Consider the following 14,953-nt stretch of genomic DNA (forward strand, 5'->3'; position numbering starts at 1 on the left):
CCCCAACTGCCCTCCCCTGCCGGCCGGCCTGATCCCCATGCACGCAGCTATCTTGTGATGGCCATCTTTGTGGTGGCCATCTTATGACAACGTCACACACGAGGGCGCAAGGACCACCTAGGCTTTTATTAGTATAGATGTTGATCATGTGATGTGATTGTTCCTGTCCAATTTAGGGAACAATCACATTGTTGGACAAGATGCTGGTACAAGACTAAAGTGACCACTGAAATACCACAGGTCTGGTTGTGGAACAGAAATTCTCCTACAACAAGGCCAGGCAGTGAAGCTGGCCCCAGGTAGTCCTCCTTTTACATTATGAATAGCCCCAGCTTCCACTGACCACTCCTGAGAATTCATTTCCTGCATCCCAGGAACTGTGCTAGGTGCTTTACACACATTGTGTCTAAACTACACAACGCTTAGCAAGGCAGGTACTATGAAGAAAAGCAGAGCCCAGAAAGGTTAGGCAACTTTCCCTAGGCATAGAGCTGGTGTGTGACTGGGATTTGAACTCAGAAGATCTAATTGACCCCAAGCCCAGCTCAAAAACATGCCACCTGCCTTCTTCATGGGAACCAGTCGTCTTACTCCTTCAAGGAGAAAAAAAGGCTGCAGCGTTGCTCTCTTGTGAACATTGCTGTGAACAATGCCACTGTTGTGGGCCACAGAGTTAAAACTGGCTCCTGTCCATTGGAATTAATTCAAAAGACAAATGAGAATCATGCCTACAAAAAAGAAATACATTCTGGTGCTGAAATCAGCAGTATGTAATCCTCTTGAGTCAGGATGTAGTAACTTTATATATCAACTTTGGAACTCTCTGATCAGATAAACTTTTACTTCAAAGTGAAAAAAATAAACTCTTTTCATCTAGGATAACACATCTCTTGTTCGTTACAGTCCCCAGTTCAGTGCTCACCCCGCATTTTCTCCCCTCCTCACCACAATACACCAGCCACACTGGATACCTGACGTTGCCCTGGACACAGGCTTGAACAGAGCTCAAAAAGGTTCAGAGCACAGCTAGAAAGATTGTGAGGATGTAAGGGCCTGCCATGAGAAAATCTCTAATAATATCAAGTCTATGGTTTAGAAAAGGGGAAGCCCGGAGGTGAAGAGCATGCCCTGGATCTATATTACACAACAAAAAAATTATTTGGGGTGATCCTAAGCACATTTTCACCAAATCCCAGAGAGTTAGAAACTCTACAGGACTTGGTGACTCAGCAGGACTTGGGTGAGGGGAGAGATGGAATAGAAGTCTGAGGATGACAGCCAGTCTCTACCCTGAAGGATGGGATTGAAGATAAGGCTGTACTCCAGTCAGAGAGTTCAGAGAGATACAGAGATCCTTATAAGTGAGCCACAAAATACTAGAGCTAAAAGGAAACAAAAAAGATCATTTAAATTTAACCTTCTTGTTTTATTGTGAAAGAAATTAAAGTTCAGGAAGATCATGACAGCAGATACTAAAACTCAGGTTCCTTACTTCCAGTTCAGAGTTCTTTAAAATATCAGAATAACATGCTATTTAAACACAATAATGTCCTTGTGTATTATATGGCTCCTGTCCATTGGAATTAATTCAAAAGACAAATGAGAATCATGCCTACAAAAAAGAAATACATTCTGGTGCTGAAATCAGCAGTATGTAATCCTCTTGAGTCAGGATGTAGTAACTTCATATATCAACTTTGGAACTCTCTGATCCGATAAACTTTTACTTCAAAGTGAAAAAAATAACAAACTCTTTTCATCTAGGATAACACATCTCTTGTTCGTTACAGTCCCCAGTTCAGTGCTCACCCCGCATTTTCTCCCCTCCTCACCACAGTACACCAGCCACACTGGATACCTGACGTTGCCCTGGACACAGGCTTGAACAGAGCTCGAAAAGGTTCAGAGCACAGCTAGAAAGATCGTGAGGATGTAAGGGCCTGCCATGAGAAAATCTCTAATAATATCAGGTCTATGGTTTAGAAAAGGGGAAGCCCAGAGGTGAAGAGCATGCCCTGGATCTATATTACACAACAAAAAATTATTTGGGGTGATCCTAAGTGCATTTTCACCAAATCCCAGAGAGTTAGAAACTCTACAGGACTTGGTGACTCAGCAGGACTTGGGTGAGGGGAGAGATGGAATAGAAGGCTGAGGATGACAGCCAGTCTCTACCCTGAAGGATGGGATTGAAGATAAGGCTGTACTCCAGTCAGAGAGTTCAGAGAGATACAGAGATCCTTATAAGTGAGCCACAAAATACTAGAGCTAAAAGGAAACAAAAAAGATCATTTAAATTTAACCTTCTTGTTTTATTGTGAAAGAAATTAAAGTTCAGGAAGATCATGACAGCAGATACTAAAACCTAGGTTCCTTACTTCCAGTTCAGAGTTCTTTAAAATATCAGAATAACATGCTATTTAAACACAATAATGTCCTTGTGTATTATAACAGCCATGGGATGCATTGCAGATGTAAGAAAATGTTCATGAGGCATAATTTTTATCTTGTAGTATGATGAGGTTGCTCAAAGTAAATGTATTAAATATGTTTCATAACCATAAAGTAAAAACACTATGAGTTTTTAATTTTAACAGCATTACTTTTTTTTTTTTATTCAGCCTGTTATTATTATGGTATAACCAGAACACTGCCTTCTCCCAGGATGTTTTTCTAATTGCTTTTGGATATTGTTATACCCTTTTAAAGAGGAAGGCATTCTAAAAATAGGATACTGTCAAAATGGTTTGAATTTCAAGGAAAAATATCTCACACCTGCTCACTGAAAAATAGTTCAAAAGTATGACATTTAAAAATACGTCTTGCTTTTGAATTGAGTATTTCTCAGTGAGCAGGTAGGAAATTTTTTTCTTGAAAATCAAACCATTTTGACTGCATCCTATTTTTATATCAGCTTTCTTAATTATTTCCTTCACTTGTGAGGCTGTATGTTCTTCTGGCCAAACAACTGTATTGTTGTGTGCCTGTGCTTTGCTTTATTTCTCATTAGAGCATTTTAATAGCAAGAATGGTTGACTGTTATAGCATATCATTCTCCCTATCTGGTGCTTTTCTTGACGATTCTTTCAAAATCCACCAATTCATCTATCAATCCGAGATTTACAGCTAAGATTCATGATTTAAAGGAGAATAAATAATTGTTCCTGAAGGAGACTCAACTACACTAAAGAAATGCAAAGAAAGAGACAGCTAGAAGAACCAATGTATCTTTCAAATGACCTGTGAAACCCCAGGTCCCTCATAGAAATCTCGTAGAGAAGAAGAGCCCATCAGAACTGCCGAGGCAACATCCCTACTTTCAGCGGAAGAATGTAAAAAAATTGGGCAGTGCATGATGCTTTAACCATCAGCCACAAGGGTTTCTGGGCATGCTATATGGAATAGCAAGAATCACTCAAGGGTGTTTAGAATCTTGGAAAGCATCACTGCAAAAGAGAATTCATTTTCTACATATGGAATGCAATCATGCTTCCTTCCTCACAGGGCTATGTGAATTCATTCACTCTTGGAACAAATATCTATGAGCACCTACCATGTGCCTGGCACTATTCTAAGAGCTAAGGAAACATCAATGAATAAAATAGACAAAAATCTCTGCCTTCATGCAACATGCTTTATACTTCAGGGTGACAAATAATACATAAGTGAAATGTGTAGTTTGCAGATGGTAATAAGTGCTATGGAGAAAAATTAAGCAAGGAAATGAAATTAAGTAATATAATATATGTGACTAACACAGCATAAGCATTTAAAATGTATTAAAGGGGTTTTCTTGCCATTAACAAAAGCTCTAAAAATTATTTTCTTGGTTTTGGGATTGGAGTTGAGGAAAAATGACATTTCTTTTGGGGGAGTAATAATTTTATCTCACTACTTCTGAGTAGTGAAATGATAACTTGTATTTATCAAATACTACCTTTGTGCCAATAACTTTATGTAAAAATACTTCATTTCATCCTGTAAAATGAATATTTTCCCCATTTTATACATGGGGAAAATGACACTTTAAGAAACTCAAGATCACTGATCTAATAATTTTCTGTTAAAGCAAAGATTCAAAGGTAAATACACCTAACTCCAAAACCCACCTACCGGGCTAAGAGGCAGAGGACCAGGGAAAAGGCAACATAGCCAGCTGAAGAAGAGACATGTTTCTCCATATTATTTTTAACTTCTTAGAGGGTTTTTCTTTTTGTTCTTTGCTCTGGTTTGTATTATTAGGTTAATTGGCTATAAAGGTGAGCAAAATGAGCACTGTCTACCAGCTGGAAATAAAAACAAATGATCCTTTTCAAAGATACTCTAGAACCTCAAATGGCGATGGAAAGGTCACATTACCAAACCTGAAGTGTTGTTGTTGTTTTGTTTTTTGTTTTTTGTTTGTTGTTTTGTTTTGTTTTTTACTATAGCTTGCCCCAAATCAGAAGTTTCTATTTTAGATTTTTGAATCTGAAAATCCAGCAATTTACACATATATATGTTTATTGACTGATATTCTCCATGCGGGAGATTAATGGTGAGAGAGGTGGTCCCGGGAGAGCAATGGCCATGTTTCCCTTCTTACTCCCTCTCCTGATGCCCTAAACCTAAACACCTTTTCATTTTGGTTAGTCAAAATTCAAATGTTTGAAAATCATGTTACCAATTATTTATTACTAAATTAGTGAAAACAATAATACCTTAATTCACCACTTTGATTATTAGTTCTCTAAGCAATCATGCCTGGTTTTGTGGTTGTTTTTATTTTTACCTTTATTTCCAGAACTGTTCTTTCTCTTCAGGCAGCTGCTTTTCTGAGACAGGTATTTCCTGATAGTGTTCTAGAAGCTGTATGCCACTCCTAGCCAAAGCTGAAGAAATGTGCATCTCTCAGGTACCTTGCGTGCTGCCCACCTTCCCAACACCCCTTCCCCTCATTTTTATTTATTTTTAATTGAAAATGCAATGTAATAATAACACTAAAGGACAAATTATTGTAAAACTACATTTGCACACCTATTTTCATGTCTACATATAGTCTCCTAGCAATAAGGCTGCTGTTTTAGTTATTTCTAGTTTATGTCCCACACAGACTACTTACAAGAGTGGCTAATTTGAGTTTTAAAGAGTCATTCCCTTTTAATTCACACAAAAACAAAAAACAGTTTAAATACAGTACAAAATTTGAATTAACTATTAAAAGCTAAATGTGAGCAGATTACTTACAAGCTGCAGTTATTTGGTTTTGGATGGGCTATGTTTATGCTGAGGTAATGGGCATTAACAGTGGCAAGAGAGACGGAGGCCTGGGGGACTGCTGATGGGAAGGGTGATGCTGGGTTCAGAGCTATCCCAGGTGACAGTGAAGGAGACCGGTGGGGTAGAAACAATGACATATGAATTGAAAAAGCTGAGGTGGGAGAGGGCAATAATTTTGAGTGGGCCAGAAAAAGTAATGAGTTATTAAAGAAAAAAAACATTTAAATCAAGCAACTGAATGAAAGAAAAAAAAAACAGAAGACGAGAGGGTAGCCCCGAATGTGCCTGCAGCTCCACCTCGATGCCTGCAGAACAAGGGGAAAGCTAATCAGGTCCTTCCACAGCGGATCCCAAGCAACCTGGTGTGAAATCTATGGCAAGCTGTCCAGGTAACATACCTGTGCATGCCTTTCTTTGGTCATCCTAATTTGAAAGTGTATGTTCCTTCAGCACATGATCTTGGACGTGGTAGACATTTCACACATTTGTTGATTGTTGACTACTGGTGTAGTTATCTGAAACAGCTGTTTCTAGAGCTTATACAATGGTGAATATGGTGGCCATTAGGATTATTTCAGGGTACAGAGTACCCTGTGAGTTCTATTCCACCTGTCTTCTAAGAGATAACAAGAGACCCTTTTAGTTTTTTGGCGATGGAAAGGTCACATTACCAAACCTGAAGTGTTGTTGTTGTTTTGTTTTTTGTTTTTTGTTTGTTGTTTTGTTTTGTTTTTTACTATAGCTTGCCCCAAATCAGAAGTTTCTATTTTAGATTTTTGAATCTGAAAATCCAGCAATTTACACATATATATGTTTATTGACTGATATTCTCCATGCGGGAGATTAATGGTGAGAGAGGTGGTCCCGGGAGAGCAATGGCCATGTTTCCCTTCTTACTCCCTCTCCTGATGCCCTAAACCTAAACACCTTTTCAGTTTGGTTAGTCAAAATTCAAGTGTTTGAAAATCATGTTACCAATTATTTATTACTAAATTAGTGAAAACAATAATACCTTAATTCACCACTTTGATTATTAGTTCTCTAAGCAATCATGCCTGGTTTTGTGGTTGTTTTTATTTTTACCTTTATTTCCAGAACTGTTCTTTCTCTTCACGCAGCTGCTTTTCTGAGACAGGTATTTCCTGATAGTGTTCTAGAAGCTGCATGCCACTCCTAGCCAAAGCTGAAGAAATGTGCATCTTTCAGGTACCTTGCATGCTGCCCACCTTCCCAACACCCCCTCCCCTCATTTTTATTTATTTTTAATTGAAAATGCAATGTAATAATAACACTAAAGGACAAATTATTGTAAAACTACATTTGCACACCTATTTTCATGTCTACATATAGTCTCCTAGCAATAAGGCTGCTGTTTTAGTTATTTCTAGTTTATGTCCCACACAGACTACTTACAAGAGTGGCTAATTTGAGTTTTAAAGAGTCATTCCCTTTTAATTCACACAAAAACAAAAAACAGTTTAAATACAGTACAAAATTTGAATTAACTATTAAAAGCTAAATGTGAGCAGATTACTTACAAGCTGCAGTTATTTGGTTTTGGATGGGCTATGTTTATGCTGAGGTAATGGGCATTAACAGTGGCAAGAGAGACGGAGGCCTGGGGGACTGCTGATGGGAAGGGTGATGCTGGGTTCAGAGCTATCCCAGGTGACAGTGAAGGAGACCGGTGGGGTAGAAACAATGACATATGAATTGAAAAAGCTGAGGTGGGAGAGGGCAATAATTTTGAGTGGGCCAGAAAAAGTAATGAGTTATTAAAGAAAAAAAACATTTAAATCAAGCAACTGAATGAAAGAAAAAAAAAACAGAAGACGAGAGGGTAGCCCCGAATGTGCCTGCAGCTCCACCTCGATGCCTGCAGAACAAGGGGAAAGCTAATCAGGTCCTTCCACAGTGGATCCCAAGCAACCTGGTGTTAAATCTATGATAAGCTTGTCCAGGTAACATACCTGTGCATTCCTTTCTTTGGTCATCCTAATTTGAAAGTGTATGTTCCTTCAGCACATGATCTTGGACATGGTAGACATTTTACACATTTGTTGATTGTTGACTATTGGTGTAGTTATCTGAAACAGCTGGTTCTACAGCTTATACAATGGTGAATATGGTGGCCATTAGGATTATTTCAGGGTACAGAGTACCCTGTGAGTTCTATTCCACCTGTCTTCTAAGAGATAACAAGAGACCCTTTTAGTTTTTTTAGGTCCTTGTTTACACTCAACCCCTCCCCGCCCCCCTCAAAAAAAAATGTCCTTTTGTCCTAGCTGGTTTGGCTCAGTGGATAGAACATCGCCCTGCAGGTCCTTGTTTACACTCAGCCCCCTCCAAAAAAATGTCCTTTTGCCCTGGCTGGTTTGGCTCGGTGGATAGAGCATCGCCCTGTGGACTGAAGCATCCTGGGTTCAATTCCGGTCAAGAACACATGCCTGGGTTGTGAGCCCGGTCCCCAGTGGGGGGCATGCAGGAGGTGGCTGGTCGATGATTCTCTTTCATCACTGATGTTTCTATCTCTCTCTCCCTCTCCCTTCCATCTCTGAAATCAATAAAAATATATATTTTTAAAAATGTCCTTTTTCCTGTCTGGCAAGTGTGGTCATTCATATTAATTCTCTAACAATTTTCTGCACTGTAGACTAATATAGCCACTTCTCATTGTGACATGATGGGTGAGAATGCTTCACTACTATAAGGTCCAGGAGCCTGTCCCCAGCTTCTCATTAGTACAAGCAGTGACGGCAGATCTGGACTTACCAACATCAGCATGGCTAGAACTGCCCTACTGGAGAGGGTTCATTATAAATATTGACTGTAATTCCCTTTTTAATTAAAAAAAAATGTGAACTCCTCCTGTAATAATATAACCTCCAATTATAGGCCCCCAGCCTCCAGGAAAGGGAATAAAATAAAAGGATAATACTAAAAAGGCAAAAATACCCAGCCAGACTGCATAAAAATGTTGTGTAATTTAAATGAGAGTTAAACAAAGAAGGTGATAAAAGTAATCAAGTAGTAAAACAAAGGGCAGGAGAAATAATATAAACAATGAACCATCAGGATGGTTAATTAGCTTGCTTTGCAAAGAAGATTTAATTTCTCCCCTGAAAGCAATGGTGGTGACAAATAAGCCTGACTTCCAAATATCTTCAAGTGTAATGTAGTACGTCCCCCACTGCCTATAAAAGAAGTGCCATTGAATTACTGTGCGTGGCACTGATTGCCATGGGTGCCTCTAAATTACCATGCATGGAGCCTTCGCTCTGGATTGTTTTGACAATGGTCCTTTAGTTTTTTAAGCGCTACAATTTCTATTAGAATTGTTCCAGGACCCAAGCAGCAGCAGTGGGATAAATGGATGAGGTTGGGGAGACCACTAAGATTGGGAGAATACTGCTCCATTTAAGGCAGTCAAGTCTTGCCAAGTGAGCCACATCATCTAATCTTAATGATAAGCCTAAAACTCAGATGTGTTTGTGTCATTTATTTTTATTTCAAAAGTATCATATGGGACTAGCTACATGGGTCCAGTGTAAAATAGAAATGCAGAATTCCGGGCTCAAAAATTATTAAGAATTTCAAGATGCATTAAACCAGTGTGCATCCTGCTAAGCACAGGGCCCTATGAAGCCTGTCCAGGAGCCACACAAAACAAGCTGCAGGCCAGGTTCAGCTCATGAGCCTGTTCTAGAGGTTCCACATTCCCTCCTCATTTCCCCTGTGACTCAAAGCAGCTGCAAGATGACGGGAGGAGTTTGGAGCACGAGTTCGGGAGAACAGAATAAAACATGGCGGGTGGCTCACAAAGGAAATGAAGTCTCTCATTTGTCCACTGCAAGTCTTAAAACCAACCGGGGGAAGAAATCTGCCTTATTAATTCAAAATACCTAAAAAGTCTGTAGCTATTGCCAACGTCCTATGAAAAGTTATATTCCCCTGAAAAGCCTTCCCACCCACATCCCATTTATAGAGTTGGGGGTGTGCAATTGCCATAAAAGAGGAATAGTCAATCTGCAAGTGACTGTCACAAGTCAAACATACCCTGTACATGAGTGAATGAGCACCTGAAAAGTTTCATGAAAATACAATGATAGTTTTCAATACATTCATTAAAATGATAATTTAGAGAAATGCTTCCCATTTAAAGTGATATTTGTAAGGCACACCAGGGTGAATGGACAGGCTGCTCATGGCGGGAGGTGACTGTACACTTACCCCAATGTGGCACATACCCTCACTGGCATGCTGGCTAGAACTTTAGATTTATAGGGCTGTCTGGACAAATAGTTTTTTTGTTTTGTTGTTTTGTTTTGTTTCAATCATTTTTATTTTCAATTACAGTTGACATATATCATTATATTGGTTCCAGGTATATACTCCAGTGATTATAGTGATCACCCAAATAAATCCTGCACCCATTCAATACCATGCATAGTTATTACAATATTATTGACTATATTCCCTATGCTGTACGTTATACCTCTATGACTATTCTGTAACAACCACCTGGACAAACAGTTTTTAAAGCTGAGAAATATCTTTTATTGAAATAAAAAATATCTCTTTAACTAATCTGTCACAAACTTTCATATTTACTTATGTCAACTGAAATAGACAAGTACTTTTTTACAGTTGATTACAGTTATAGTGTTTAGGATAACTTTTGCCAACAAAATGCTAATGCCATATTGGCTTTGTCCACACCCAGCAATATTCTAATCCAAACACAAGCAGGGAAAAAACACAAAGCTGGCCCAGCTGGTGTGGCTCAGCAGTTGAGCATCCATCCAGGAACCAGGAGGTCACAGTTCAACTCCTAGTTAGGTTGCATGCTTGGTTTGCAGGCTCAATGCCCAGTAGGGGGCGTGCAAGAGGCAGCTGATCGATGATGTTTCTCTCTCATGGATGTTTCTATCTTTCTATCCTCTCCCTTCCTCTCACTTTAAAAAAAATCAATAAAAACATTTTTTTTCAAAAAGCTATTAGTTAATGCTGTGATTTTACCAGCATATATGGGCCATATATGCATCTGCAGAGATATGTGCAGAGATAATGGGTTTATTTATTAGCACATAGAAGTAAATAGAAATAATATTACAGTATCAGAGAGAATAAATTATTCCACTACAATTATAACTTTATTTTTGTCTCCCCCTCTAGAATGTGGTGGGGGAAGAGATTTACATCAGCCTTATTCACTGTTACTCCTGGAACATAGTAATAAATACTTGTTGAATTGAATTGAATCTATAGGATCAAAGCAAGTTATTATTCACTAATTCTAGGGTCGGAAAGAGAAGGAAATGAGACATGTAGCAGGACAACTAACTTCCTTAACATCCACTTGCTTTTTTACTCCCTAATTGGAACCTAATTCCCATAGTCACTGCACTTCATCACTCTGTTGCTTTCTGATCAGCTTCTCATTCCTGTAGCTCATGCAGATAAGAGCTGGGGCCTCCTTGGAGCAGGCTAGGACAAAGGTTAACTTCTTCCCAGAACCTAGAAAAGGCGAATGAGCTCTGTAGAATAATATTTCTAAGTATTCACCACACTGGAATCAATATCAATATGCCATCAGTGCGTGCATTAGCCCCACAAACAAAGAACACCCCTTAGAGCCCAATAATGATGCTGGGCGTGGGTAGCTGGGGATGGGCAAGATGATGCACAGATGACTGTATCAGCTCTGCTTAAACACAAGGCTTCCAGGATGTTACACAAGACTGTCATTCTTGTATTTTGTCAGAGATAGGCAGCGTCTGGATTTAGCCACTGATACACTCAGCAAAATAACTCTCTTATCTTCTTGACCCAAGAGGTGGATTCAGAGTACACCTTCCTGGCTGTGAGATAAGTTTTCTCTTCTGTCCTTGCCTAGTGTTGCCAAGGAATGCAAATGTCATGACGCCTGAAGTTGATAAAACAGGTAGACAGGTGAAACAAATTTGAATCATTACTGATTCAGGTAAGACCTGCTTTTAGTGCAACTCTATTATGCCCATGCTCATTTGTGTAGCTTTTTTCATATGCAAGTTCTGCTAAAAAAATATGTCAAGCAAGGGTAGTGGCAAAAAATCTGAGCATCAATTCTGCATTATTTAAATCTCTGGGATCAAATTAGGATATGACCAAGAGTCAAGCTCATCCCTGCAGTAAAACTGATCTTAGTGTTGTAAATGGGATTTCATTCTACATGTGAAATCTGATTTTCCAATTAGACTGAGAAGGAGTGGGGTGAGTGTGGTAGAGTAAAGATGACTGATCTGCATAGTGTACACAGTTAAGATGTTATAAAACCAAGGTGACTGGGTAAGCATGAGGATGCCCTAGTCAAATCACATTGGTTTGAAATCCTGGACCAATAAATGTTTAACTATGTGCCCTTAGCCAACTCTGTTAACCTGGCTAAGAAATGTGAATAATAGCACCTAATCCTATAAAGTAACATGGTTAACTCTCTACCTCATGATGCCATTTAAGAATTAGATAAGATACATGCAATGCTTAGTCCAGTGTCTGATACATAATAAGAACTGAATAAAGGATAGCTGTGGTTCTTACAATTATTATTTTTAGACTCCCACCATGGCCTAGTTAACTATAAAGAAGTAACTTCTCTGTAACTGTATAATTCAGTAAAAAAAAAAAAAGTAAAACTAAAAAGTCATGACCAAAGGCAAGGAGGAGGTTAGCTGCTTGTGAGGCTTCCATCATCTTAATTGCGGCCACACAGTCAATATGGTCATGCTGACCTTTCACTCATCAGTGTGAAACAAAATTCTTTAAATTCTAGGAAGTTCCGGTGAAACGCCACTCAATGCAGCCATACAGCAATCTCTCCCTTCCCCCATACTCACTTGTCCCATCCACCCCTTGGGGATATATTAAAAATAAAACTAAGGCAACTGAAATAGCCTAAGCCAGTAATTAAGACACACAGCTAATCAAAGAGCAGCAAGGCTGTGGCCCTCTGCGAAGAAACTGAACACCAAGATGACAGCTCCGATTACCAGGGCTTTGTTCTCCGGGAGCAAAACGAACACAAAAAGCATAAAGTTGGGGAACTGTAACTGCCTTTTCAACATTTGCAGGGGCAGGGGGAGATTGCAGGCGCCTCTGAGTTAGAAGCATATTCCACAGATAACTGCGGCAGCCCACACCCACCAGCGCCTTCTCTACTCTCAAAGCATGACTCCACTTTTTCTAACACTGCCCTGAAGGAATCTGGCTTTGAGACTTCCAGTAATTGTACAAATCACCCATGATGAAGCAGCTGAGAGCACTGTTAGACAAAAGAAATAAAAATTAAGCAAATAAAAACCTCATTAAAATGCTGCTTTTGGTCATGTTTACTCCTAGCAATCCATGTTACCAAACAAGTCTTTCTTCATTGCTTTTCCTTGGAAGTAATACTTTTAACTAATTTTAATGGGCACTGAGTGATTCTCTCCAGACTCATAATCCAGTCACCCAAACACACTTTCCCTTCCCCCATCACCATCTAGCACTCCTCCCTGTCACCTTAGAGCTTCTGCCTTAGCTGTGTTCACACCCAGCAGTCCCAGCAGAGCTTTCTGTTCACATTACATGACAAAAAAAGCAGGCAGTGAACAATCCATGCTCCTAAGTGCTTGCCATAAAGCCAGGCTGAGCTGACCTCTCCCATCCCAGCAGCTGCATGTCAGCCACATAAGCTTAAAGGACCGAGAGTAGCATGTGTGTGATGGGTATAAACAAACTAATTAAAATCTGAGCTCTTTCATTCCAGCTAGTGCCTAATGGGACCAATACACTTGACTCTAGGCAAAATAAATAAATAAATAATACATATATATTTTTTTTTATCACTCCAAGCTGGCTAGAGTTATTGCCCTTCCTGCTTCCTATGATACATCTCTTTTAGGCTCAGCGAGCAGCCTAAAAGAGGAGGAACTCAGGGTTGCTATTCTTTCCTGTGAGACTTATGATACATCTTTTAGGCTCAGCAAGCAGCCTAAAGGGGAGGAACTCAGGGTTGCTATTCTTTCCTGTGAGACTTTTCAAATAAAAACTATCAACTCACAGCACTGAGCCAAAAGACCACTCCCTGATTCCAAGTGGACATATTGATCAATTGAACTGACATGTGCCTCCTTCTTTCTCTCCCTTAGTAGCAATCAGCTGCACCAGGGAAATCAATTTCATTTCCCAAAACAAAAGGCAACAGACTGCTCCTTATCTGACACTGTCAGACCACGTTTTTTAGGGGGGAAAGAATACAATGAAGATGCCCAAAGAGAGAGAGCGAGGAGTTGAAATGAAGAAGAGGCATGTTTATCTGGAGTTTCAGAATTGAGTTGAGGTTATAACGGAGCCAGAGATCTGTATTCACCACAACCGCTGAGGAGCCTGCTGTTTTTGCATCTTACCAGATTCTGGATAAAGTTAAACAAGAGTAGCAACACGGCCACTTCCAGGGGCTCTCCTCAGGGTTACCCTTCATTGCAACTGCCGCAGAGAGGAGACTTATTACAAGTCAGCCTGCAAACAATTCCAGCTATTTTAGAGACCAGCTACTGATGGAAAAACATCGTGGCAGTCCTTCCACTAACTATGAAGGACATGAGCTGAAGGATTAGCAATAAATCAAAAGGCTCTAGTAATTTTATTTGTTTGGGGTCCTCATGTTTTTAATAAATTCTCTCTTGAACATGCGAGAGATCCCCTTTCACAGCAGGGTTATGTCAAATGCTTATTCAGCAGTCATTCCTTGCCATGAAGAAACTGAAACCAAACCGAGGTAAATACTGAATTTCATACTGCAAATCACTAAATATTTCATAAATCACAAGAGCAAATAGGGGACCAATTAGCTCTGCCCCATAAAAAAGAAATATATACCTTTACAATATTGAAAGACCATGAGCTGCTCATTTTAGAGACTATTTGGGGTTTTGCCCCAAATTATCTTATATTTATTAAAAATTCCATCAGAACACTAAAAATAACAGGCAGGGATGAAGCAAGAATAATTTTATGTATTTTAATTCCTTTAGGAGTCTTACAGCCTTTGTCTTATTAACCCAGCAGCCTGAAAAACAGATTTAGGCAAAACAGCTCTTCTTTCCCTAGTCCATTTTAAGCAGACAACATCTCCCCCATCTCCGCCTTAGCAGACACAGACTAACCAACAAAACAGCCATGCAATTAATGCCCACACACTTAATGCTCACCATCTCCTGCTCCCACCGTCTTCTTTTGATGTTTACAGCACATCTGTAGGTTGCAATACTAGGAGATGCCTTGTTTGACCTGCTGCATGATGCTGTGACATCAGTTCAGATGATGCAGCTCATTATGGGAAAGGCTGCTGTTGCTATGGCAACTGGGATGTGCCAGGAATCCTTGCTGCATTTCCAGTGGCGCCTGAGACAATACGGAAGCCCTGTAAGAAACAGACGATATGCAAAATTTAGACCAAAGGAAGAGGATCCCTCATTGGACTAAAATCCATAGATTTAAAATGGATTTCCCTGAAGGCACTTTGGAAAAAATAAAAATTACCTCCTACTTTGTTGTAATACATTTAGAAAAGATAAGGGGAAATACAGATTTAGTACTGAGCAAATATAAACTCAGATGGACAGTGTTTCTCTGTTAGGCAATTTGATTACTTTTTCTTCTCTGGACAACATTA

At 39.5% G+C, this 14,953-nt stretch overlaps 1 protein-coding gene across 1 annotated transcript in view; it reads right to left on the reverse strand.

The window, feature by feature from the left end:
- The window catches only part of AKAP6 (A kinase (PRKA) anchor protein 6), a 509,871-nt gene extending 495,234 nt beyond the window's left edge, over positions 1-14,637 (reverse strand). Inside the window, exon 1 of the mRNA XM_005880979.2 lies at positions 14,490-14,637. The gene's annotated coding sequence lies outside the window, so the exon portion shown is untranslated. The remainder of the gene's footprint in view (positions 1-14,489) is intronic.
- Positions 14,638-14,953: the final 316 nt, after the last annotated feature.

The sequence above is a fragment of the Myotis brandtii genome, unplaced genomic scaffold, assembly GCF_000412655.1.
Source record: "Myotis brandtii unplaced genomic scaffold, ASM41265v1 scaffold667, whole genome shotgun sequence".
Taxonomy (NCBI): domain Eukaryota; kingdom Metazoa; phylum Chordata; class Mammalia; order Chiroptera; family Vespertilionidae; genus Myotis; species Myotis brandtii.